The sequence below is a fragment of the Podarcis bocagei genome (assembly GCF_964188305.1).
Source record: "Podarcis bocagei genome assembly, chromosome: 2".
NCBI lineage: Eukaryota > Metazoa > Chordata > Lepidosauria > Squamata > Lacertidae > Podarcis > Podarcis bocagei.
Window position 1 is genome coordinate 82,998,293 of NC_138126.1, and position 27,705 is coordinate 83,025,997.

The 27,705-nt window shown below is 42.7% G+C and overlaps 1 protein-coding gene across 11 annotated transcripts in view; it reads right to left on the bottom strand.

Annotated features, from left to right (window-relative positions):
• Positions 1 to 27,705, bottom strand: part of KCNIP1 (potassium voltage-gated channel interacting protein 1) — a 613,686-nt gene that overhangs the window by 129,049 nt on the left and 456,932 nt on the right. The gene's annotated exons all lie outside the window — the stretch shown is intronic.

Sequence of the window (27,705 nt, forward strand, 5' to 3'; positions counted from 1 at the left end):
AGGATGGATGAGAAGTGGAGGTAGGGGGGAGAGAAATGAAATGGAAAGAATCCTCCCTCCCTCCTTCTGAGCCACTGATGCCACCACAGCAGCCAAGCAAGAGTGATGGAGGCTTACTGGGGAGAGAAAGGCAGATCCAACCTTCTTCCGAGGCTGACATCAGAAATTAACAGAGATCTGAACTGGGCTCAGAAAGTACAGTAATAGCTTATTTCATTTTAAAAAGAGAATTGCTTTATTTTCAAAGCCCAGTTCAAATTTAAACTTTGGGGTGTAAACATTACCAGCTTAAAACACAGCTAGGTCATTCTTTATCTCAATTCATATTGAAGCTAGTTTGGAGGAAAATGCACCAACACACAGTATTTCACAAGAAATTACAGAGAATGTACAGGATAGATATGGATTGTGGCTAATGCCATGTGTACAGCACTTCCCAAACCAACAATGGGAGACCTCTAGAAGGAAGTGTATACATAGCCTCTGTATGCGTGTGTGAGTGCACCATGGCCATCTTCTGCTCTGGATCTGAATTTATTGATCTCCATGATACCATCTATGTTTCTTCTACATATGCCACACAGATAAGCAGCATCAAACAGTGTACAGCCAAGTATTGAACTGAGGCCTTTTGGCTTCCATCTATATCTCTTCATTATATAGTCAATCACTTTTGTTCCACAAGGTCACTTTGCCCAGTGGCCATCTCCACAGAGGTTACCTCTGTGATGAAGCACATGCCTTTGCAGAATGGATGAATAAATAAAAAGCTACAGCAGATTCATCTTTTAAAGACATCAGGTTTTCCAATTGTGCCCCCCTTTTTTTAATAACTTCACATAGAATTTGAATTAAATAGCTGAAAAAGATATACTGTTCCATATGTATAATAACCCACTTATGAAGATCCTATTTAAGGATAGTCATAGATTTGATACATTCTAAATTCTTTCTACAGTTCTTATTTTAAAAGCTACCTTGATGAAAAGGCAGTGACGTGTCCAATCACAGTTTGATTACGGAGGGAAAGATATGGAGGCCTTGGATGAAATCTAAAAACCCCACCCCCTCAACTCTCTCCAATGTTAGTCATGGTCCTCTTCCTAAAATCATCCAAATCATGGTCCTCTTCCTAAAAGCTGCTTTTGATTCTTGTAAGTTGGTTTTAATTGTTGTAGTACACAGGCATTAGAACAAGGCTCAGCAAACTTTTTCAGCAGGGGGCCAGTCCACTGTCCCTCATACCTTGTGGGGGACCGGACTATATTTTGGAGGAGAAGAAAAAAAGAACAAATTCCTATGCCACACAAATAACCCAGAGATGCATTTTAAATAAATGCACACGTTCTACTCATGTAAAAACACCAGACAGGCCCCACAAATAACCCAGAGATGCGTTTGAAATAAAAGGACACATGCTACTCATATAAAAACATGCTGATTCCCAGACCGTCCGCAGGCTGGATTTAGAAGGCGATTGGGCCGGATCCGGCTCCCGGGCCTTAGTTTGCCTACCCATGCATTAGAACAAAGTATAATGACATCAGGGCCCTGTAAATTTAAGTAGTATTGTCAAGGCTAAACATATTATCAACCTCACATCTACTACAGTATTCTGACTCTAGCCCTTGATCCACTGTTGTTTCCTTAGGTAAAGGGACCCCTGACCATTAGGTCCAGCCGTGGCCGACTCTGGGGTTGCGGCGCTCATCTCGCTTTATTGGCCTAGGGAGCCGGCGTACATCTTCTGGGTCATGTGGCCAGCATGACTAAGCCACTTCTGGTGAACCAGAGCAGCGCACGGAAACGCCGTTCACCTTCCCGCCGGAGCGGTACCTATTTATCTACTTGCATGTTGTTTCCTTACATGTGTTTTAATATGCACTGAGAGAGGAAAAAGTTAGAAAAATGACACGTCCTTGTAATTTGGGGGAAGTCACATACAAATCAGATATAAGTATCTTGGGCAAGCAGGTACTGCAAAGTCTTGCTTCAATAATTCAAGCTTAACTTTAAACCTATTTCCCAGTATAGAGATTTGGTAATAGTATGTAAATGAGCAGTATAATGCATTCACTATTATTGCAGATAGGCACAAATCCATGAGTTGACTGGTGAAGATGCCTGTGCAGAAGCCTGCAGGAAATTGGTAGCAGCAATTGTGGTTGCCTCCACCTGCCCCTCCTCGTTAAGGGTATCCCATTAACGGGATCCAGGGGAGTGGATCCTGTCCGAAGCCTGGATGTGGGCTAGGGCCCCTCAGTGACTCTGGGGGTGCTCTTAATTGATGTATGTCATAGGGCTCCCCCTAAAGGTGGTTGACCCTTGCAGTGGTGTCCAAACTTTTTTCAAAGAGGGCCAGATTTGATGAAGTGAAGGGCCGTGAGGGCCGACCAAAGTTGTTAACCTGTTTTTAGGATTGAAGTTGTTGAGCTTTTCTTTATGATTTTACCCCAGAGTTCTTGAGCTTTTTTAGAGTTGTGGTCGTTGAGGTTTTTTTAGGATTTTTACCTCAGGAAATGAATTGCCACTGAAGCCGGATTAAACCGACCAGGGGGCCAGATTAGACACCCAAAACGGACTTATTATATTTAGAAGTCCTAAGTGAATCAGTTTCCAAAATATTCTATACTGTTTGAAAAGAGGAGTCCAAATTCAACACCATCCTTGCTAGGGATGGAGAATTGGCTCATTTCGCATTTTAATGTGAACCTACTTAACTTGCAATTCCAGAAACAATATGCAAACTGAAACACAGTTCCATTCTTCAAAATACAAATTTCTTGGTATTTCATTATACAATTTAACCCAAAAAGGTATACAAAAATGTATTAGGAGATTGTGCATAGCAATGCATTTACCAGTGAAAATAGCATGCAAAATCCAACCTATTAGGGCAAAAATGTATATATAAGGCAAATTTGCTGCAAAAATATGTGTATTAGAAGAAATGCACATCAAAATGCTGATCAATTTTCATGAGGACTTTTATAAATGCCCACAAACTGATGCAGAAATGCTAAGAATTTAAGATTGGAAAATGTAAAGAAACAGAATCAACAGTCTTTTCCATCTCCACCCATGCCTTCAGTCTTACTTTTCTCTCTCCAATAATTTGTGGCTTTAGCACTCAGTCATACCAATGAAACAGCATAAAACCAGAGTAAAAGTTATACAAAAATACACTTCAGGTGCAAAAATATTCTTTCTCCATATTGGGAGATGTGTGAGTTCTTATTCACATTGCAAAGCTAGAAAGCGAGTCACAGTTCCTCTGTAATGTGTGAAAGTGCGCTCTCACTGCCTCTCAGACATCACAAGCAGACAAGACCCATACCTCTCACTTTACTATTTAGGAAACATTACATGTTCCTATTTCTGTCCTCATTTCAATATGTTTTGAAACTGGGAGGTTTGATTTCAATACTGGTAAAATAAAACAGCCAGTTTCAAGATAAACGAAACAGCTGAATCATTGCTAATTTGGTAAAAGCCTCTAGTGCCAGCCTTAGAGGTTTTCATACCAGAAGTATGACTTATATTATATCTTTACTTTTGTTTTATGTTATTTTGTTAGTATGGCTGAACCCTAAAGCAGCAATACACTGAATAGAATGCCTGAAATAAAACAGGAGAGGGCACCATTTTCCTGATTGCTCTCTCACAGAGAGGGGCAGGAGGCAGGAACATGTTTCTTCATGTGACAAAGGCAACCTTGTGGACATGCTCTGGTTGAGTCAGTGAGCTAGATGGGGTCAGGTCCCACAATGGACCCCACTGCAGACTTATTCCCACATACAAGATTGCCAAACTTTGAAGAAAGCAAGGTCAAACCAAGCCCAGGTATTAGAGATGGAAACTGAGTCCAAACATAATGCAAGGGCAGACTCAATAAAGGAAGGTCTGGGGTTTGCAGCTGAAGGGGTCAAGAAAAAAGCATGGCAGAGGGTGGGTACATGCATGGCCCTGGCACCAAAATTTGTGGGTACCCGGTCCCTTCATGGGAAATTTTGAGGGAGGTTAGGTACCCAGGGCCCCAGGGAGTTGGCACCTATGGTACAGCACCAGGTTCAGCATAAGGAACTGAATGACATGCATTGTTTTCAGCAACTAGCAGAGTCCCTAAGTGAAGCATGATATAGCCTGACCCCCAACACCAGCTGTTAGTGTGTGAATCTACTCAAAGACCTTTGTTCTTGATGAATGGCCTCACTCACAAGGAACCCTTTACTTCTCGGTCATGTAGTCCATCCATGACCAGCTGCTGGGGCTCGGACCTTCTAGTGCTGACACTGTCAAGAGCTAGAGGATGTCTGTGACAGGGCCAAGGATTCCTCTGCAAGAGGTGAGTTAGGAACCCAATCCAAGCATCCTTCAACGGCATCCCTGGAGGTAGGCCTTGGGAGGTCCCACCTGGTATACCAGGGAATTCAGTGCTGGGGTCAGGGGGCTAGGTCTCCTCACCTACGCTGTCAATCATCAGGAGCTCTAGGTTCTCATCATCTGAGGTTACCAGGGCCTGGCATAATACCTACTCATTTTTTATGTGAGAAAGGCAGCGCGTTGAACATTCCCAATGTGATCATTGCTGCCCATGTGAAAACCAAGAGACTAGCTTAGTGGGTGAATATTTTGTCAAAGCTCTCAGAGTTCAGCATTCAAGAGAGATAAAAACAAACACTATGTTCATCACAATCCCATATCCGTTTTTTGGTGTGTGTTTTTGCAATGTTTTCGTCAACAGTTATATTCCAAAAGTTATTGTTTGTGTGCCACAGCATTTGCCTGTCAGATACCACATCTGAAATTGTTTTGGTTTAACTGTCTGGTTGTCTTTTCAAAATAGCACTGGGATTTCTCTGACTATTTTACATAGTACATTTTCTCCTGCCAGCCAAACATGGTTCTTACCTACAGATCTGCCCAGCTTACCTACAGATCTGCCCAAAGCACTTCAGCCCTATTTATATTGTACTGCTTTTGTGTGCCAGGAACTGTCACTGTCTGCATGGAAAGTGTCCAGCCCCTGCATGTGAAGCCAGGCCTTTATCTCCAGCATGAAAGGCAAGGAATCAATCATGTTCCTATCAGTTTATCTGATTCTCCTGCTCTCCTTTCTAATGTCCTAGACCTACAGAGTTTATGCTTATATTGGCTGTTATTTTTGTTTAATAGGCCGCCTGCCAGAAGGACAAGTGTCCTTCTGCTTCATCTGAAGAAAGAATAAAATGATCCTGCACAGCCTGGAAGCCAAATCAATTCTATTCAGACCTTGAAAAATGGGAATATTGAAAACAGCATCAGAGAAGAGGAGGGATCTGAATACAGATGCCTTTATCGTTTCTTTCATGTACTTGGATTTATGTCACACTGAGTGACTAGAGCGATGGTCTAAAATAAGAACAAAAACAACTTCCTTGTCTGCACTAGCATCTGCAAAAGCTGTCACCCCAGAAATACTAACAAAGTACATCAATAGGCATCATTTCACTACACAAGGTCAGACTACTATAGGAGGCCCAAATAAACAATCCCTGGCTCTCAAGTGTACATGTGCTGGTCCCATGGGTCAACCGAGAGGCAAGGTCCGAGTCCAGTCCAAGGTCGAAGGTGCAATATGGAGGCAGTCCATAAAAGCTGGAGCTGGGTGCAGGGCAGGGAGTCAGGTGAGGTCAGGAACGCAGGACAGGGTTCAGGTAGGAACTGGCAACCTACAAAGTTGCTCCTGCAACCTGGGACTGGGGCTGACTGGCTTTTATCTTCCCTGAGGCATAGGGTGGCCCCGATCCTCAGGTGACCCGCCTCTCCTCCTGCGGGAACTTAGTTCCCTCCGCCTCTCTGCCCTGAGCCTCTGCAGCCCAGGAGAGGCTGGAGGGTTACTGGACCCAGAGGCAACCTCAGGTTCAGCATCCAAGTCCAAATCCCAGGCCATCACAGTACAGCACTTGAAGTCCTGGAAAATGGTGCAAGACAAATTCCAGGTCACATGAAGAAAAATATTACTGCATATGTTATTTAGTCTGGTTTTTAATAGGTTATCAGCTACCCAGAGCTGAATGAATGAATGAATGAATGAATCTGCAAAGTGAGACGATTCTTAAAATAGAAAAGACAGAAGTCGCTGAATGATTTCCTAAACCAAAGCAGTGTTAAGTGAAAACATTCTAGTTATTCAATGCACAACTGGCCTCCTTATTTTGGATCCTCGAGATAATCTTAGGTAGTCTGGTGAGAGGAAAGGTTCAGAAAGTCACCTTCTCTCTACCCAATCCTGACAGTGCTTTTCTGGATCCAAGCCATCACATTTAAATAAATGGCTTGAAAATGGCTGCTCTAAAGATCTACAATGACCATTATATCCAAAGGTAGACTAAGGAGACCCAGGTTCAAATCCCTCATCAGCCGTGCAGTAGGACTAACCTACTTGATTTCATTGTTAGAAGTGAACACAAAATGGAGGAAAACCACAGAGCTCTTTGGAGAAAGGTCTGCTTATAAATGTGACAAACAAACAAACATATATACTATGATTTCATTACACATTATAGACCTTCCTTTCCTCCTCTCCACAAGCCACAGTATGCTTCACCTGTCATGGCTTGATAATGTTCAGAGTAACTTTTGGAGGGCCCACCCTTTAGCCACTCTTGCCAAATATGCTTCTGCTGCATGTTTTGAAAAGTGCAGGCAGCATGGGGTTTAAAGTTTCAGAACTTCTGTTACTATGGGACAATACATTCCAGTTCCTCTTAAACAGACTCCCAGCGAGGTCAATGCTACATGACAGGTAAAATGTGGCCATCCCCACAACCAAAAGGAAAACCAGTTAGGGGAATACTGAAAGCCAAAGAAAAAATGCCTTGGAGGTGTTGGGAGGCACACAGAGAGAGGGGAACCCCACTGAGCTAGTGGGAGTCTTTGCACCCGATTCTACTGGCAGAACAGGGTAGTTGAATTAGGTCCCATGACTTCCCTGAAGACCACGCAGTGCTGAATAATCATTTTTATTGTTTGCTGTGCATCATTTCTGAAAGTGCAGCAATGAGAATTAGCAAACTGTAAGAGATGCTTAAATCAAATATATATTAAATTATATTAACATAAAATAAAGTTATATAATAAGGAAGTCTCATTCCTGAAATCACAAATAAAACCAAGTACAAATTAAATTTCATGTATTTAAGTTTTTACAGTAAGAACAATTATATTTTATAATCTGTTTGAAAGCTCAGGAGGGGAAGGAATCTATATACAGAGATGGACATTAAGGAATTCTGCGCTTCTTTTTTTGAAATGCTTCTTCATCAAAATATTTTAATTTCTTATTTGAAATAGAGCAGGATGCTGTATTTTGTATGTTCTGATTATTCAGAAATATGTGCACAGGATGAGAGGTATCCCATCTCTGCAGGATAACTTTGACTTGAAGGCCAAAGTAACAGGGCTGGCAAGTTGAGGGAACACTCATTAATGGTTCTGCTCACTTGACTAAACCTGTAAATCGTTGCACTAATGGAATGAGGTCATTGGATACTCTCTTGTGTCTGTCGGCTTCACCTATGCAGATATTCATGCTTAATACTTCAGTGGGTAGGGTTGAGGATCTGGGTGATCTTGCAGGTAGGGCTGGCCACAGAGACCTACCATTGCCTCTTTGGACACAAGAGGTAACTTCACATTATTAACACATGAAATGGGCTCTAGTGTGCTGACCATTTGTTATGCCAAGGTCCTTAAAACCTCAGGATCAGAGCTTAGAACCTAACACTAGTACAGTGGTACCTTGGGTTACATATGCTTTAGGTTACATACGCTTCAGGTTACAGACTCTGCTAACCCAGAAATAGTGCTTCAGGTTAATAACTTTGCATCAGGATGAGAACAGAAATCGTGCTCCGGCGGCACGGTGGCAGCAGCAGGAGGCCCCATTAGCTAAAGTGGTGATTCAGGTTAAGTACAGTTTCAGGTTAAGAACAGACCTCCGGAACGAATTAAGTACATAACCCGAGGTACCACTGTACTTTTTAACTATTAATTTATTTACCCAGACAGATACAATCTGCATTTCTTTAAAAAAAACTTACGGTCTCAAAAATAATTTTAAAATAGCCCAATGTAAAATGTGTGCTCAATCTCTTATATTAAAGAAAGTGAGAGGGAGGGAGAAAAGTGTTTCACATATCTACCATATTTTTCGCTCTATTGGATGCACCGGACCACAGGACGCACCTAGTTTTTAGAGGGGGAAATCAAGCGAAAAAATATTATTCCCCCCCCCCCCAGCCCCAAAGAGCAACGGACAGGCTGCGCGCTTCCTCTTTAGCCTTGAGCAGCATCTTTAGCCTTGCACAATGGGATGGATCGTGCCCGCTGTCCACCGGGGCTGGACTAGATGACTCCTGGGGTTCCTTTCCAACCCTGCAATTCTGTGACCTCGGAAGTTGTTGGGGGTCTCCACCACTGGAGGCTTTTAAGCAGCGGTTGGGGGACCATCTGCCTGGCGTTCTTTAGCTGTGATTTCTACATTGTGAAGGGGCTGGGCTAGATGACCCTCGGGTGGCCCTCCCAACTCTATACAGTCCTACACTTCTGCGGCAGGAGATCCACAGCCACTTCACACAATGCCCATTCCCAATTTTCATTGGAGAGACATGTGGCTTCACTGTCTAGGTAGGTACCCCCTTACCTGCCACTCTTCCCTCACCCCACTTAAGCCGAGGGAATTCCTGCCCAGAGAAGCTCCCAGGTGAGGCAAGGGTTAAGATCTACCTCTGGTAAATGGCTTTGTATCCTCCCTCTTTCCCTTTTCTCTTCTTCTTCTATGCTAGTTCCTTCTCTTGTGTTTTGTTTAATCTGTTTTTATTGTATACTAAAATAAAAGCTGCAAAGTTTCCTTTTTTATAATATCCCCCCCCCTCCAAACTAAAACATTAATCTAGATAAAAACACTGATCCAGAGGAAAATAAGGGGGTGGAGAAAGGACGAAAAAAGAAAAAGAGGTAGCGATAGAGAGATTTTTTAAAAGTTGGCTTCTTTAGCCTTGTGCAGCCTCCCGCGGCTGGAGAGGCGCGCACGGCTAAAGAGGAAGCCCGGGCAGCGAACGGGATGGATCGCGCTCACTGCCGGGGCTTCCTCTTTAGCCTTGCACAGCCTCCCGCGGCTGGAGAGATTGCGCAAGGCTTTTCTAGAGGAGGGAGAAGGGACTGACTCCTGGGGAAAATCCCGCAAGAGCCGCGCGAAGCTTGTCTGTGGCTCTTGAGGGCTTTTCCTGCTTGCCTCCCCCCCTGTATTCGCTCCATAGGACGCACAGACTTTTCCCCTTAGTTTTTAAGACGGAAAAACTGCGCCCTATGGTGCGAAAAATACGGTACATATACTCACAAAGGATCCATAACAATATATGGTGATAGCACGTATCCCCCCTGAAATCCTCATCTTGCTCTCATTCCTTCAGTTACTTGAAGGGATGCTAAAATACCTTTGTAATTTTATTCACAAAGCATCCATTTTTGTCAAAACAAAAGCAAAAAAGTTTTTTGGGTTTTTTAGCAAAACAATTTATCCCTGACAGGAGCTGCAACTGGAATTTGCTGTTCTCACAGTACATTTACAACCTCCTGTGATAAGTATGTGTGTGCTAACATTCTTTTGGAAACTGATGGAAGTCAAATTAAAATATTTCTCTTATTACAGTTAAAGCTTGTTTTCAGACTTGTTTTCATTTGATCTGAATTCTAATCTGAACACAGATTAACAGTGTTTATAAATTCTAACAAGAGCAAATAAAGCAGCATTATAATGTATGTTTCAATATGGCTTCAAAACCCCTTCTTTTCCCCCTTTTTAAAGCTTTCAAATCACCTAATAGGGTAAGATTAAGTCAAAAGCAAGATATACATATCTTTACTCATTAATATAGTAATTAAAGTATGCCAAAACTCTGTCAAACTTTGTAAAAGTTATGTTTTTTCTAAAGTATTTGAAACTGGATTTACACTGTTAAATTAATTCAGCTGCTAACAACTAAATCTCTTGTAATTTATGGAATGTACCATGAAGCAAAAAGGAAGTTGTTTTGATGTGTGTACAGTCTAGCTGGGAACCTACATTCCCCTTAACAACTGTTAAAATGATCACACGTCATTTCCCTTCTATGTTTGGTCATATTCTACATTGACTTGGCCTCACCAGCTTTCTATTATACATTCACTTTTATGTCACATATTTCTCTTTCCCTGTCTGTGCAAATCATACAAACCTCTTGCAAATACAGCAAAGGCAACAACAGCCTGAGTTTTTTTATCAGCAAAACCTTATGTATATTCCAACACCAGTTATTTATGTTTTAGCCAGTACAATAATGTGCTAACAAATGAAAGGTTAGGAAAGGCTGTTGATTATAGATGTACCAAATAAAAAAGTGAAGATGTAGAAAAGCAAACAATTTGAGGGACAAAATTCATTTATATAACCTAAATATCATTGGAGCAGGAAAATGCATGAATTTTGTAACGAATGCTTCCAGCAATTATATTTGAAATTGGTTGTTGTAATAAAGTTGTGAGACTGGATCAAGATATAGTGTTCACAGTTCATGCACAAAATGCAGTCCTGCAATGAAGTTATTGAAAAACATCTAATTATACTAAAGGCTCTCTGTAAATTCTTTCTTAAAAATCCAACCCACATTTTGCAGAAAGAAACTATACATATTTCAAGATTTATGTCTGTTTCAGGAGGATTTTTTCATCGTGACTTCTGCAATTCAGTTCTGTGTCACCCCCCCCTCACTGCATGTACAAATACTGAAAGTGAACATTCTTAGCAACAAAACCTTCCCCCAAAACCAAAGTGCTTAAAGATCCTACCTTCATCAGTGTCTTCCAGCAGTCCCATATGCTCAAGAGCTTTCACAAATGCCACAATTATCACCAGAACAACAATCATTTCAAGTCCCTCCAAGTTCATCTTGAAAAAAAAATTATTTGTGTGACAGCATCTTTTCGTAGGAGAGCATCCGGACTAAGGAGTTAGACCTTTTTAATTAAGCTCTCCCAGACCATGATATGCTACTCAACCAGATACAATACAATGCAAAAGAAGTTCAGCATATTGCCACCATAAAATATTACTATTGACAGCAAGATGAAGAGAGGAATGCAAGGAAGTCATATCTTACCATGTCTGCATCACTTGCCTGCACGGATACAGATGTTTCTCAGTCTCTAAGGCAACAGAATATACAGGAGCTACTTTGTTTAGCGTTCCCTACAGTAGCTGTTTCAGCCAGTTTACAAAATATTGGCTTAGCTGAATCTGATGGCATTTCCCAACATTAAATTGAAAACAAAGCTTCACTTCTGCATTCTTTGATTTCAGTCTAAACTAAGTGTCTTTAAAGCAACTGTATAAAGTTATTCATTTGTATGTGTGTGATGCAAACACACACACACACATGCATGCAGATGTACACACACACTGCATTTCTGCTGCTTTACAACGTAAGTGGCTGCAGGATTAAGTAAGAGATTGTGGAAGGGGATGCTTAATTTCCCCTTTGCTGTTCTGAATATACTTGGAAAACATTAACCGTGGAAATCAATGACTAGTATAATATTTGAGTTGTGCAAGTGACACAAGTGCTGCATGATGGAGACTGGGTGGGCACATAGTAAGATAAAAGCTTTTGAAACTACAGTGGTACCTCACAAGACGAATGCCTCGCAAGACGAAAAACGCGCAAGACGAAAGAGTTTTCCGTTTTTTGAGTCGTTCCGCAAGACGAATTTCCCTATGGGCTTGCTTCACAAGACGAAACGTCTTGCGAGTTCTTGCGAGTTTGTTTCCTTTTTCTTAAAGCCCCTAAGCCGCTAAGCCGTTAATAGCCGCTAAGCCGCTAATAGCCGCTAAGCCGCTAATAGCCGTGCTTCGCAAGACGAAAAAACCGCAAGACGAAGAGACTCGCGGAACGGATTAATTTCGTCTTGCAAGGCACCACTGTACCACTTATGTTGTACCCATTTCATAATGGGCAAGGGAGGAGTAGCTTTGGTGGCTCACCCCATTTCAGGGGCTTAGTCTGGCTGATTGCTGACTTGGGAGGATCTGTTTGTTTTATTTGGAACAAAATGCTACAGTTGAGACATAAAACATTTTCAAGGGCAGCTTTCAATTACAAATGAAACAAATGTTCACCTTCACTATGGCATTTGACAAATTGTTCACATATGATACAGTCTACGACAAGCCTCCCACACCATGAAAAGTTTTGATGTGGAAAAGGGGATGAAGAAAGTAAACTGAAGAAAGGAAAAGAAATGGAGCAAAACAAGCAATAAACTAGTTAGAATCTTAAAATTGTAGAGTTGGAAGGCACCCTAAGGGTCATCTAGTCCAACCCTCTGCAATTCAGGAATCTCAACTAGATCACACATGACAGATGGCCATCCAACCTCTGCTTAAAATTTTGCTTCTAACATTTGATTTTGTGAGACTTTATTTTTTCCCATATCCGTGTAGCTCTTTATTAAAATAATTCCTCTCCATTTAGTTTCATCTGTGAATGTCATAAGTTTACTGCATTCTGCCAACCCAGTTATACTGAACATACTGGGCAGCAATAGGCATGGCACAGATCCTTTCAGGACACCTGGATACCTCCACTAAACTGCCCGTCACCTGTTTTGGTTTCTCCTGTGATGGGATTACATGAATCTAGGTTTTTGCTTCTTACATGGGGTGAGAAACTTTTTTCAGCCTGAGGGCAACCTTCTGAAGGCTCCAGGGGTGCATGGGGGCAGAGTCAAATGTGGGTGGAGCAATTAATGCAAATTTTTATGTGTACTTTAATTTTTATGAACCGCCTTGTGTCCCAGTTCTGTGAAGAAGCCAGGATATAAATAAATAAATTTAACAATAATAAATAAATAAATGTTACCTTTCTACAAGCACACACTCACACCAGTCTCCATCCTTCATCCAGGAAAGCAAGAGCATTATCTGTGCTAAAGGATGTATTCCAGTGAGGCAAGCACACACAAGGAGGGTTATTAGCAGGGCCAGCAGGTGGTGTGGCAGGGATGTGGCCTGGGGAAACTCCCAAGGGCCAGACAGACAAGTTTGGAGGGCCACATTTGGCCCCCAGGCATGAGGTCCCCTACCTGTAATATAAACTGCAAGTGTTGGCTTGTCATACATTTGCTCTAAAAAGCTTTTTATAAATGAATGAATGAATGCCTGAACCAGCTCTTAGTGGCTGCTCCATGTGTGTCAACATTCACTGTTCCATCATGTCCCTATTCATGGCAAGCCATTGAAAAGAGATGGGCTGTGGAAAAATCGATAGACGGAAAAACAAAGCAAAAAAACCCTTTCATCTGCATTTAGCTAAGTATTGTATTGTCCTCCTGTGATAATTGGAATTGGAATCGTTATGTTGAGGCTTTAATTGAAAACCAACAGACTCTCAGTTTGCAGCTGTCATGGATGTTTAATGTCAATAACAACTCCCAGGATGCCACCATTACCATTATCACAGGCCAAGGGCTTTCAAGGGAGCCTGAGAGTTTAGGGAAGATCTTCTTGTGGATGTAAATAAGGGATGAATTATGATAAGGGATGCTCAAGGTTCCTGCCACTGAAGGCAATCCATATTTTGCCATTGACAGAAGGGAGTGCCATAACCAAGGCCAAGGCCCTCAGTGGCTGCTCTTCATCTGATTTAGCTTGCGAGGTATGCATTCCGGGAGGGAGACATCAGCTCTTTGGCCATTCAGTTTTTAATGGACTGTTCATACAGCTACCCTGATATACTAAATCATGGGTTATATTTTGAAAGCACTGCTGTGCTCATCAAAGAAGCTCCTATCATCCTTCTGGATCAGGTAACCTTCCCTATTAATGTTCACACTCATCATTTAAGCACTAAGTTCCAGCTGAGCCCCCCAGAGCCTCTCTAAGACTGATATGTAATTATAGGGAAGGACCATATATCAGTGGCAGAGCACAAGATTTGCATGCAGAGAACATTATTCAGGGAGGCACCAATGGGAAGATGATTCAGGTCTTTGTATAAGACACATCTCTTTCCCAGGGCATTCTCCGACCACTCTCTCTGGTGGTATTATTCCTTTATATATGATATGATTTTTAATGTGTTTCTTTATGTTGTGAATCAGTTCAGTGGAATGGAATTATTTCCACATAAAGACATAAACAAACTAAAAACCCTTGCATCTCCAGTAAAAAGACCTTATGCAGGAAGGCTGGAGTGGGTGGGGACTGAGGTTCCCTGGAAAGGTATTCTGTCTGTTTAGACAGAAGAGGGCTAGATGGAATCAGTCTGAGACTCAGTGTATGGCAACTATATATATTGTGTCTGCATGGGATTCTATACCATACTTTGAAAAGTGACTAGCAGAACTGCATAGCCAGTTTGCCATATTGCTTTACAGGTAAGGGTGGCCAAAACCCACAAGGGGGCCAGAGCTTGGTGGGAGAGCAAAAGGATCTAGGCTGAATCTCTGGTATCTCCAGGTAGGGCTATTGCGAAAGGGCTGCTGCCGGTCAGTATAGATGGGGGGATCTGCCTTTCTCAGTTATCTTAGTTTCTCATTTTTCCAATCTTAAATCCCATTATCCCCATATCTGTAGCAATATGTGGTGTGTGTGTGTTTTTAAATACTCATGAAAATTCAACATTTTAGTGTGAATTTCTCCTTATCAACACATTTTTGTGTGCTGTTTTGGCTAACATACATATTTTTGCAAGGAATTTTCCCCTAATTCATGCAAAACTTAGCTATGTGTGAATTCTGAAGGCTAGCTGTGTTTTGGTTTGTGTATTGTTTCGGGAAGTGTAAATCTGGTAGGTTCCCTTTTAAATACAAACTGAACTGAATTTCTTCCCCATCCCTATTGGTTAGTGCTGACAGTATTATGCTAGATGGATTAATCACCCAGCTTAGTATGAGGCAGCCTCCTATGTTCCTCATTTTATGAATTTGGAAATTTCAGTATAATTTACGGAAGCCTATCCAATTCTCCTCAAGCCAGAGTGTTCCACAACACTTGGAAGCCTCCTTAGACTTTTGCGGGAGAACTCTAAACATAGCATGCACAGAAACAGAAAAGCTTCTTCAAAGACCTCAGTCTGCTTGGTCCAGAATAGGTCCTGGGGTGTACCCACATTATACTCTTGCATTGCTTTGTCTCTTATATCACATCCACACCATGCATTTAACAGTCATTGCTTCCTGCAAAAAATCTCAGGAATAGCTTGTAACAGAGCTACAATCCCAACACCTTTAACAAACTACAGTTCCCAATACTATTTGTGAGACACCACAGCTGTTAAAGTGATACAAAGTGTTTTAAATGTACAGTGTGGATGTGACCTTAGTGTACCATATTTGTTCCAATTTGTTTCGGTGCCATTTATTTATTTATTTGGGGGACAGGGGACAGGACACAAGCAGAAACATAAGCAAAAGAATAAACAGGAATGTGTATTCTTTTGGTGATGCATACTCTTAAATGAAGTGTTCCAGCCTGCTTCTTTGCATGTTCACTGGAAGACCTGAGGAGTTCTGACCTTCCAAATTATATCCTATTTCTTCCTTGAGGGTTCCACCCACGCCCTACCTACACGACTCCTCCCAAAAGATGTGCCCCCTATCTTATTACAATATCCGCACTTCATTCCACATTAACTGCATTTTTTTCTTCTTCTCATGTGTGCATATTAAAAAGCAAGCAAATAAATAAAACATGACATTGTTGAAGTTACTTAGGAAAAATGTGCCAATTTCAGAGTTTCAACATTTCCTCTAATGCCATTCATATTTACTGAGATGCTAATAAGTATTACATTCAAGGGCAATTTCTCTGGTGCACAAAATCGACACCCAATGATTATCTCCTGCTTATGCCTTACAGTGGCACATTCTGATGCACTGAGAATGTAATGCAAATGCAAATTAAGCCTTAGAAAACATGAATTGCTGCCTTTTCCAATTGTTATGCAGTGCCAAACGAAGGTTCAGAAGAATAATGGCTAAGAGTCCAGGACCATTATTAGTTTTCTATGCTTTATAATAAATAGGAGGAAGCAGCATTACATTTCACTGTAGATTTCAAATCCCCATTTATTTATTATTACACATCAATGGAGATCAGATCAGCAGCGACTGATGTTCTTTTTCAAAGTTTTCTAACTCAAGAACAAAGGAGTAAATAAACAGGCTGTGTACAAATATGGGATGTAACTGTGTAGCAGCACCTGTCACATTAAAGGGAGCTTATTTTTATCTTCACTTCTGTTTATGTAACTCAAGCAGTTTATTATTACGAGGGAAAATACCAGTACTTTCATATTATGGAACTTGAGAAACACTGGGTTGAATCTTCAAATTACATTTTGAAAGCATTTGCTCATATTCTGTATCTAGGAATCTAAAATGCCTCTGGGATTTTATTTATTGTTCATGACGGACCACTGAATTCCATTCAAATCAGTGGGTTTTTTGTAGTTGCCTTTGGAAAGCTATGGACTGCAGTCTTAAATACTTACTGAAGCAAACTAACAAACTAAAATATTCTGATTTTTGTTTTAATATTTAAGTTTTTGTTTCCACCCTTACCTTTCCACCTTTATTTTTTAAAGAAGGGCTTCTGGTTGAGTCTCAAAAATGTTTGGTATCACATAATCACAAAGCGTGTTCTCACTAAAAGAGAGCACGTGTTGCGGATGGGGCCGAACAAAACTCCACTTGGTTGCCAGGCAGTATTAGATTCAAGGGGCCTGGAGCAGATTGGAGGATGGTGTTAGATTCAAGGGGCCTGGAGCAGATTGGAGGATGGTGTTACTGGGGTAAATTTGATGTTGCCAATTTAGGGGTGGGATCAGTGGTTATTTAAGCAAGGTCCACAGCTTTCTCTTTCTCTTTCGCTGTGGACATCGGATCACATGGAGCACTTGGACTGTCTGGAGGACAGTGATGCAAACTTCTCATTGTCTGGTTACATTTCTTTATTTCCCCCTTCTTTTAATCCTCTTTAGTCCCTTAAATAATTTAATTCCCCTTTTTCCTGTTCAATTTCCCACCCCACCCCTTACCCTGCCCTGTGGGAAGATTCTCCCTGTATCTGTGGCTTGCCTTTCTTTCGCAAAAAGGTTTTCCCCATTTCTCCTGTTGTAAATTGTGGGGCTAGTCAGGGCTGTTCCCAGCTTAGCTGGAATCACTTTCGTTTATAGTACCCCCGAAGGTTGGCTTTATTTGAGTGTGTGCAGCGCTGTTGGCCAAATTTTAATCTAGCCTTGGGCAGGAGCACTATTTTGAGTTCCTTTAATATTGCTATGAGAATAAGATTCTCAAGAGCAGAGGCATGGAGCCCTATTCGGCCTGGGCATAACTTCCGAGCCTAAGTATGCTACAGGTAGCAGTGAATTGTTAAGTCTCTGACCTCTCTATAAGAATGTACCTGCTTGCAGGCTCAGTTGCTGCTAATGTATATCTGAGGCAGACAGAGGGCGGCAGAGGCTCTCTGTGCCTCCAATGACTATGAGCACTCTGTATATGCTCTTGAACTATGCTGTTTCTGAACAAGTTTATTTTCTTTAAGTTTGTTTTGCCCTGATAGTGGTGACTGCCATTTTAGAGATGAGCCATGGTGGCTTAGTGACAAAAGTGTAGGACTAGGACCTGGGAGACAGGGTTCATATCCCCCTCTTAGCCAGTTATATCAAAACAAAACAAACTGCTCCTTTTGGGCTATTCTGTTGCTGGGTAGTTCGGCCCATTTGTGAAAAAAGAACTTTGGGTTTCTTGAAGGGGTGCTTCCCTCTAAAAGGGCAAGCAGGGGTACCTGGACAAGCTGTGGGCTGCCTCAACTCTGCTATTTCACTGGAAACATTTATGCCTGGCCTAGCAGGTGATCCTAGGGCTTTGCCCTAGAATTCGATGGCCTGGAAGCGTTTCCAGCCTGAATAGTGTCCCCATGTGGTCCATGAAGCATTGGTTTCACCAGTTCCTTACATTGTTTAGTTTTTGCGGACTATGACTGGGCTTTTGCAAATGCCTCAAGAGCTTGCCTCTCCTGCAGGGGATGACTTGTGGACGCCCCAGGTGTCTTCTTCCAGAAGGAAACATCTTCGAAGGCTGCAATCCAGGAGGAGGGCAAAGAGGAGCAGGGATCATGATTCAGACATCACCTTGGACCTCTACAGGGGTCAGGGTGAGGCTGTCCTGGGTCTTTAGGGATCATCCTGGATAGCTCAGCTGGTCAGCGCATAGTGCCGGTAATGCCTAGGTTGCAGGATTGGTCCCTATATGGGACAGCTGCATGCTCCCCCATTGCTCTACCTGGACACTTAGGTCCAGTGTCGAGGGCCTTTTGGTGGTTCCCTCACTGCGAGGGATGTAACAGGCGCCACGTTTGCAATATGCAAGCGGGAGAAAGCACCTTTGTGTGCCCGCACTGCAGTTTGCTCTGTGCGTTGCAGGGCACAGCGCTGCATGGGCTGCATTTGCATTGCATTGCGTGAGAGATTTGCATTTGCATTGCACAGAGGTTGTGTGCATTGCACAGAGGGTGTGAGTGCATTGCACAGAGGGTGTGTGTGTATTGCACAGAGTGTGTAGTGGCATTGCACAGAGTGTGTGTGGTTTGGTGTGTTTTTTTTGCATTGCACAGAGAGTGCATTGCACGGAGTGTGTAGTTGCATTGAACAGAGGGTGTGTGCAGTGCACGGAGTGTGTAGTTGCATTGCATGGAGGGTAGTTGCATTGCACGGAGTGCGTTTTTGCATTGCACGGAGTGTGTAGTTGCATTGAACGGAGTGTGTAGTTGCATTGCATGAAGTGTGTAGTTGCATTGCATGGAGTGTGTAGTTGCATTGCACAGAGTGGGTAGTTGCATTGCATGGAGGGTAGTTGCATTGCATGGAGTGCGTTTTTGCATTGCACGGAGTGCGTTTTTGCACTGAGTGTGTAGTTGCATTGAACGGAGTGTGTAGCTGCATCGCACGGAGTATAGTTGCATTGCATGGATTGTGTGAGCACTGCACGGAGTGTGTTTTTGCATTGCACAGTGTGTGTCTGAAAAGGAAGCTGGCTCGGCGGCAGTTTTGTCGGGACTTTTTTAGCGGTTCTGGCCAGCGTCAGCCCTGTAAATTTACGTATTATGATGGCAGCACAAGATGCCCCCTGCCCAAGCGGGGCTGGAAGCTGGCAAGCAATACCTCAATACTTTTTGCCCATATTCCCATTTTATTTAGGGATCCAGTTGGATATCGTTACTAAAACATACCACTTGCTATGGAGAAGCTGTCTGCCTTGAAGGAAGTTATTTTGTAATACTTCCTCTGTAGCAAGTGATGCTTCATCAGATCCGATCTTGCTGGGTCACTTAATTAATCTTGCATGCAGAGTGGTTGGCCCAGGCCGCCCCTTCCCTTCCCACTAGGCCAGGCTGCCTGCGGCCTGAGGTCCCCTTACCTTTCTCATGCAATGGTTGCAATTCCTAAATGTTGAGGTCCCCTTACCTTTCTCATGCAATGGGATCTCATGCAATGGTTGCAATTCCTATATGTATGCAATAGTAGTTGGCCATGGCAGGATACTTGCACAGGGATTTTTCAGGTTCATGCTGATGCTGCTGGATCTTTGCCCTTTGGTTTTTTATTTCAGGGGCTGCTGGTGTGCAAAGCCATGGCCTCAAGCCCGGTATGGTGAGGCAATCATGTGACCTAACTTTTGAGTTTTCCCCATTCTAGTAGCAGTTCACATGTGGCCCGAGGAGTTCAGTGACCATCGGATCTGCTTTTGGTCTGATAACCAGGTAGTGGTGAGCGTCTTGGCTAAACAGTCCTCATGCTCCAGCAGAGTCTCCGCCCCTCCGCTCACGCTTTTGAGCTGCACCGCTTAAGGTTTAATATTGTGCTTTCTGCTCTCCTGATTACGGGATCCTCTAATGATGTCTCTGACACTCTATCCCATTTTCAGATGGAGCACTTCAGATCCTGGGCTCCAGACTCAGCTATTGCCAGACTTTTCCAGACCACCTGTGGCATTTTGACAACAATTAGTAATTACAGAGAGCAGCAGCTTCCGTTTCCCCTTCTGCTTTTAGCTCTTATGGGAAGGCCTGGATGGATTTCTTAGCCTTAAGCTGGCAGTCCTCGGCCATTCAGATGAACTGGCCCCCATCCTCTGAGCAGATCCTGCAGTATTTGGTCCACCTGCCGCAGATTGGGCGTGCTGTTATAACTATAAGAATTCAGTCCGCTGCAATGTCTGTTATACTGAAGCTTTATTTTTCAGAGACCCTTGCATAAAGTTTGTAATGCGCAGGGCCTTGGAAGGTTGGAATAGGCTCCAACCTCATAGGACAGTGGGCAGGAAGTCGGTCAATTTTACCTATGCAGGATCTGCAACAAGTTAAAACTTGTCTGCTGGTAAAAGATCAAGGCGAGACTCCTTTCAGTATTCCATTGCATTTTGGGCACTGAGGGTTGGGGAAATGGTTGTTGGAGCCAGCACAGGGCTGAGAGTCTGGAGGCTTATTGCTTCAGGACTTTTCCTTATCTGCTTTGGAGCTTGTCATTAGAGTTGGGAACTCTAAAACAGACTTAGTGGGCAGGAGTGCCACAAACAGGCTTCCCATTACAGATGAGGAGGGCCCTTGCACGGTTATGGATACCAGAAAAATTTGGCTTTTCATTCCCCTGGGGGCTGGCCCACTCCTAGTGCATGAAAATGGGTTCCCGTTAGCCAGGCATTAATGTGCTTACGTCGTGCACCAGTTATTACGGCCTGCGGCTTTCCTACCACTGAACACGCCTCATTCCTTCCGAATAGGGCTGCTGCAACGGCTGCACACTGGGGGCCTGTCTGTAGACATGATTGTGAATACGGGTCATTGGAAGTCTGACGCTGACAAGGGTTATATCAGGAAGTGTCACAATGATGTCTGTGCTGATGCTTGTCTGTTATTTCCTTTTCTCATAGGAGCAGCGGTGCACATTTGGGCCACAGCATTGTACACTGGGCTGGCAAGCGCGCTGACAAGTCTGGACTGGGGCGCCATCTCAGTCTTCCTGCCCATGTGGACATATACTGGATATCCAGATGGGGAATGCTTTGGGAGGAGGTCCTTCCTTTGGTGCGGTCGAGTGTGACCTGTGCAGGTCCTCCCGCAGGGCTGGTGGTACAGCTGGGCGAGAATGATTTGCTGTCTTCCTCCAGCATAAGTTTGCATTCCTGCATGCAAGAGGGCTTGGATTGAGTTGATGGCAGCTCTCCCTGGACTCAAAATAATTTAAGGCATTTGGTTCAAGGTGGTCTGGAGGGGGGGTTGGAGCACCTGTCCCCTCCAATGCGCAAAGATATTCCATTAAAGGAAACCAAGGATTTGCCATGCTTTGTCAACCCATTTCGAGGGGTAGGGCCATGCAAGAATCCCTGGGAGCATTTGGGGTGAGCTTGAGTCTGATCCTGGTTCATTGCTCCCCCACGCTGTTTACTTGTACTGACGATATGGTGGGGCCCAGTCGTCAGTGCTGCCCTGCTGAGGTCAGGTGCAGCTAGTCGGGAACCAATGCCTAGACAAACTACCACCGAGCAGGCCAGAAAGCATGTTAATATGGCGGTGGAAAATAAAATAAATAAAGTAAATAAAATAAAATAACATATAAAATAAAATAACAAATAAAATAAAATAGGTCCTTGCTTTAGGTGGTTCTGTGATATTGCACCCTGCTATTTTCTTCAAGACTGTTCCCCTCTTTGGGGCAGATGGGGGGTGCATCTTTCCCCTATGGGGAACGACACCTGGCGGGATGCGATTGCCTTGGGATTCATTGCTCCCCCACAATGTTGCTGGTACTGACGATATGGTGGGGCCCAGTCGTCAGTGCTGCCCTGCTGAGGTCAGGTGCAGCTAGTCAGGAACCAGTGCCTAGACAAACTACCACCAAAGAGGCCGGGAAGCATGTTAATAAGGAAGTGTAAAATAAAATAAAATAATAATAAAATAAAATAAAAATAATAAAGTAAAATAGGCTTTGCTTCAGGTGGTTCCGTGATTTTGCACCCTGTGATTACCTTCAAGGCTGCTGCCAGCTTTAGGGTGAATATTTCCCCTATAGGGAACGACACCTGGTTGGCTATGGTTGCTTTGGGATTGAAGGAAGGGTTGCATTTGTGAGTGGTTTGGCGGTGAGCTAAGGCTCTGTGGCGGTTAGGCATTGGTTAAATTGGTTGGTGGAGGGGTATGGATTGGCTGTGCCTGCCCCTCCAATGCTGCTGCTGACGGGTATTCCGTTAAAGGAATTCTGAAGCTTACCATCCCCTTCGTCCAAACCCTGACGGCAGGGTGCGGGCCACGTAAGCTTCAAGGAACATGCGCGGAGTAGCTGAGGGCCTGTGACGCAGCTCCAGCTGACTCTGTCCCTTGTTCCTCCGGGACTGACTAGGGAGTCAGTGCTGTCCCCCAAGGCGGGGGGTGACAGATAGTCATAACCAATGCCTAAGCAACCACTCTCAATTTGTATGAAAATAAAGTTGTGGCCAAAAGTATGCCAAAAACCTTAAACAAAATTATGTGTGATGTGTGAGTTATTGGGGTAGGGGTTTGGGGGGACCTCAGCACGCAATAGGTAAACCTGTGAGACTGGTTAATAAATCTATATAGTTTTTTTAAAAACACTAAAAGGGGACAATGGGGGGGGCTTGGGGGCACAAAAACAATTAACACCACAGTGGGATGCCTATGGCAGTAGTCAGTTAAAAAAATGCAAAATGAATTTTAAATTGTTGGAGGGCAGCAAAATAATTTTAAACATTTTTTAAATAGAAAAATGGGAAGGGGTGGATTTGAGAAACAAATTTATATTCTGTAGGGTGACGGCCATGAGAAGAATTTCCCCAGATGATCTAAGTCACTGGTCCTAAGACCCACTAGTGGATTGCTGCCTGACCCAAGGTTACAACAGGAGCGCTACCACCATTGGTTCCTAAATGCATGCTTGGGTTAAAAGTGCGACCTGGATCTGAAAAGGTAGAATTTACCCAATTTAAGTGATCTTACAGGTCTACACAATGGCAAGTGGTCTTTCAGTTGCAGCCCAATAAATTTTGGGGGTCACAGATGCCTCATCTTTGCATTAAGTATATATCACTGCAATCCTATATATGTCTACTTAGAAGGTAGTTACATTGACTTCAGCATGACTTTGCTCTCAGATAAGTGTGTATAGGATTGCATTTACTTCTATTTCAAAGTTTGGAGCTTTTTGTTTTTAAAGTGTGTCAACAATTCTCTAGTAGCTAGCAGCAAGTCTTATGATCCTTCAGAGTTATCAGAAATTCGGGAGGTTTGTTTATAACAGAAAGCTCAGCCATGGTAGAAAGCAGGTATTAACTTCGTTTCTGTTCTCATCTAATGATGCAGTGTGGAGCTCTCTAGCTTGAAAGAGGCACCTCTCAAAAGAAAATGTGACCAAGTATATGGAGAGTCATGTTCCTTTTAACCAAGCTCAAAAAAAGGCATAGTGCTGAACAAATAAATGAAGATGCAGCAGGGCTCCTGACAAGCCAAAGATGACAGGAGGTTAATAGTCTGTCTGGTGGGCCTAAAAGCTCATTTTTCTAGTAGCAGTCTACACCGAACCTAACCAAAGGCATACCTTTTCAAGGTTATGAAGTGGGAATTTTCTTTTTTGGGTGTGTGTGTAGAGGGGTGTTGCTTCGGAAAACTAAAGCAAGCAGCAAATCCAAGCCCCAGATGTCATATGTATGCCCCTCTCTGTCAAACCAGGTGACAATCCAAGCTCATAACCTGCTGAACTAAACCACCAACACTGCACAGACAACTCAAACTATTAAAGGACAGAAGTCAGCTGAGCTGCTGTCTGACTTGGTACCTGCAGTCACAACATAATCATGCCTGGAAGGTTGAGAGAAATGATTGACAAAAAGAAATTAAAAAGTCGTGCATATTTATAAGATCAGTGAATAGGAAGATGTGATAGCCATCTACCCACTTCTGAAGTGGGGATGATCGCGATAGTAAAGGAAACATGGAGTGTAGCTTAGAGTTATGGGATTAAACCACAGCCAAAAGAGCCACCCGGGCCACTCCTTTGGCTTGCCAAAAGCAAGCTCCTTCAAAGTCATTGCCTGTCACTTGAGGCAAGCTTCTTCAACATTCGCATAAGGCTGTGCATGCTGAGCCAATCTCTATCCAGCAATTTAGGAAGAAGTATCCAAAAGCCTTGAAGTTGCTCAAAAACAATACATGGCTTATATAAGCTGTTAACTAATGAACCAAAGTTAGTTCACAACTGCAGGAAATTTTGCAGGTTTTCAATATACAGTATATTGATGCGTCTGTGATTCTTGAGACTTAAAAGCTAAATGTGGTGCATCCTTGCCAAATGAAATCCATTTTAAATGTTTTCAAAAGAAACTGAACTTTTTTTTTAAAAAAAGCACCCTGTTCTTGACTGAGATCATCCTGTTAGAAACCTTGCTTTTTCCTCAATGATAAAAGTAGGTAGTACATATTTTGACAGAACTTTCATAGTATTATTTTGTATTAATACTTAGTATTAATCTTGGCACAGTTGTTACTAACTAATGGTTGGGGAACACTGCCAAGTGAAAGACAAGGAAATGGTGACCAATCCTTCAGTAAGGATAATGGATGCAAATACTGTGAGGAACAAAGAAAAGAACCGAGAAATATACCTCTTATGCTGAGATCAGAAGATCCAGACACTGGTTTCCCCCTTCTCCAAATCTTTGTTTGAGACTGCTGGGACACCACATCATGCACTCCCTCTCGAGGTTTTAACCAGGCATTTTGAGCTACATGCATATTAGCTCCCTCCATGCCCCCCACCATTCCAGCATGACTGGAATGGAAAGGAACCAGGATCACTCTCAGAAATGGTGGCAAGGTAGAGGGTCCTTGGCACTCCCTGCAGAACCAGAACCCTTGTTACGGGTTCCCCTTGCCCTATCAGAAGACTTCTCTCTCTTTTTAATAGAAAAAATGGCCAGGTGCCAGATGAACAATTCAGCAGCATAAAGTCTCCTCTCTCAAGAAGCAACCAGTTGGTGATCCTAGCAGCTTAACTGGCATGCATAAATGTACATTTCTTCTCAACATCGTCTGTCTCACACAAGTAGCACTGTAACTGAAATGTAGATGAGATGAGTGAGATCGCAACCCAATTTCCCAATGCCACTGATAAATATCTGCTGTTATGTGAGGTTTTTAGCCATTATGTTGGCACAGAAGCGATATGTACACAAAAACAACTTGTCACTCCACACTAAATATTTTTTCCTCTTCCCATGTCACTGATAATTCCATCCAATTTTCAGGATGAAAAGATGAATGCATCAGCCACAGTTCTGAAATGAATTCATAACCCTGTATTAAGATAAACAGAACTGACATTATTTAAAGCTCAAAATGCTTCCTTGACAGCTGTATTAGATATCAGAGAATTTTATCTAGTGCTAGAATGACCCTTCGTGCTGTTGCTTTCTACCAAAATGGAATAAAAATTGCTATTTGCAGTCTTAGTACAGGATTTTTTAAAAATGGCATTTTATTGAACAACAAATGCAGATTGTTGTGAAGTGAGATGGAATATTTCACACACACCTTAAGACTCTCCTTCTGACTGGCCCAGCCAGCTCTACAAACATTCAGTAGGAGGGGAGAGGGTTGCTTGTCACCAATCTTCCTTCCCCTAATTCCAGGCTTCCTCTGGCTCTGAGACTACCTTCCCAGAATCCTTCCTTCAAAGCACCTCTCATCTCTTATAGGTGGCTCTTCAAACTGCACCCATTTCTTAGTCCCCCAACTTCATTTTCTGCAAATTTAACTCTTGTTCACAAACAGATCATGGTCTTGATTCCTAACTGGGTGAGTATTTTGGACCATAGCACCCCTTTCTCAACACACACATCCTTTTCTATCCCCCATCCATGTGAGTAAGAGGTATGATCAGAATTCATGGGGTCTGAGCTGGCAGTGACTGACAAGGAACAAGGCCTTGGTATGGTAGAGGCAGGTTGATGAAGATGCTGACTCAGTTTGGCAACAGCTGTAAAAAAAGGGGGGTGAATACCATGCTAGAGATAATTAGGAATTAGTCCAAAAATAAAACTCCAATATCACAATTACAACATAAAAATCTATGGTGCAGCCACACTTTGAAGACTGGGTGTAGTTTTGGACACCTCACCTCAAAAAAGATGTAGACACAGGAAAGGTTCCGAAAAATACAGCCAAAATGATAAAGGGGATGGAGGAACCCCCCTATAAGGAATATTTGGGGCTTTTTAGTTTAGAGAAAAGGTGAGGGATTTGGGGGGGGGCATGATAGAGGTCTATAAAAGTATGTATGGTATGGAGAAAGCAAACAGAGAAAAGTCTTTCTTCTTCTACCATAACACTACGACTCAGGGACATTCAATGAAACTGAATGTTAGAAGGTTCAGGACAGACAGAAGAAAGTTGTTCTCCAACAAGAAGCCAGTATGGTCATCAACTTGGATGGCTTTAAAAGAGGTTAGACAAAGTTATGGAAGATAAGGCTATTAAAAGCTGCCAACCTTGATAACTGTTTGTTCTCCCTCCACCATTAGAGGCAGTACGCCTTTGGATACCAGTAGCTAGGAATTCCAGCTGGGCAGAGTGCTGTTGCACTCAGGTTTCCCGTTTGATTGGCCACTGTAAGAACAGAGTGCTGGATGAGATGGGCCTTTAGCTCGATCTAGCAGGCTCTTCTTATGTTCTAGATCCAGCCAGTAGCTGAGACCTGCCTTATTTCCAAAAAGATCTCAGTTACTCTCTAGAGTTACCATGCTCTAAAAAAATTCCACAGATCCCATGAATGGTCTGGGAAGATATGATGCATCAGTTTCTTGAATGTGAAACTGCAGAGAGGCCCATGTAAAGGAAGCATAAATACAATAAATCATTTTCATAACATAAAGAAGATCCCAGAAAGCCTTTTGCCAGGGTAATGCCTTGCAACTAGCTGTAGACAATTCTTATTTTTCATTCTTATCTGGGTATCTAGAAAGCTTACAAACATTTCAATAAATGTGCATAAACCAGAGATGTTATTTTAACAAAGAGGTTTAAAATATTATAAAGAAATCACCCAAATAGTTAGCACAGCTAATTGGAGATTATTACATTTAACATGACTGGTGACAAACTGCACAATTCCAGCATGAAATGTCTATTGTTTCTTCTGATGCTCAGCTGTATGCCCTTTCCCTTCTCCTCTTTAATTACTCAGAGGTACAACATATTCACCCAGCTATCTCTCCGAGTTAGACACTGCTACATGGCAAGTTTTGCTTCAGTGCTGCCTATTCCCTCCAGTATACGTCAGACACATTATTCTTCATCTTGGGTGACAATAAACTCCATCGAACACTCTCCAGGGAAAGGCAGATTTTCTGCCTTTGTATGGAGATGACTTCACAATCAGGAGCCAGTGATCATGATGTTCTACACTTCAAGATGAAGATGTTGTTCATATAAAAAGTCTGAATGACCACTGAACCTCTCTTATGCTATTTTAAAAAAAGTTTGAGGAAGAAAAATATGAAGGGAAACATTTGTGACCTGGATGAGTATTCAAGCTAATGCAGGTTTTAGATTTGTACATT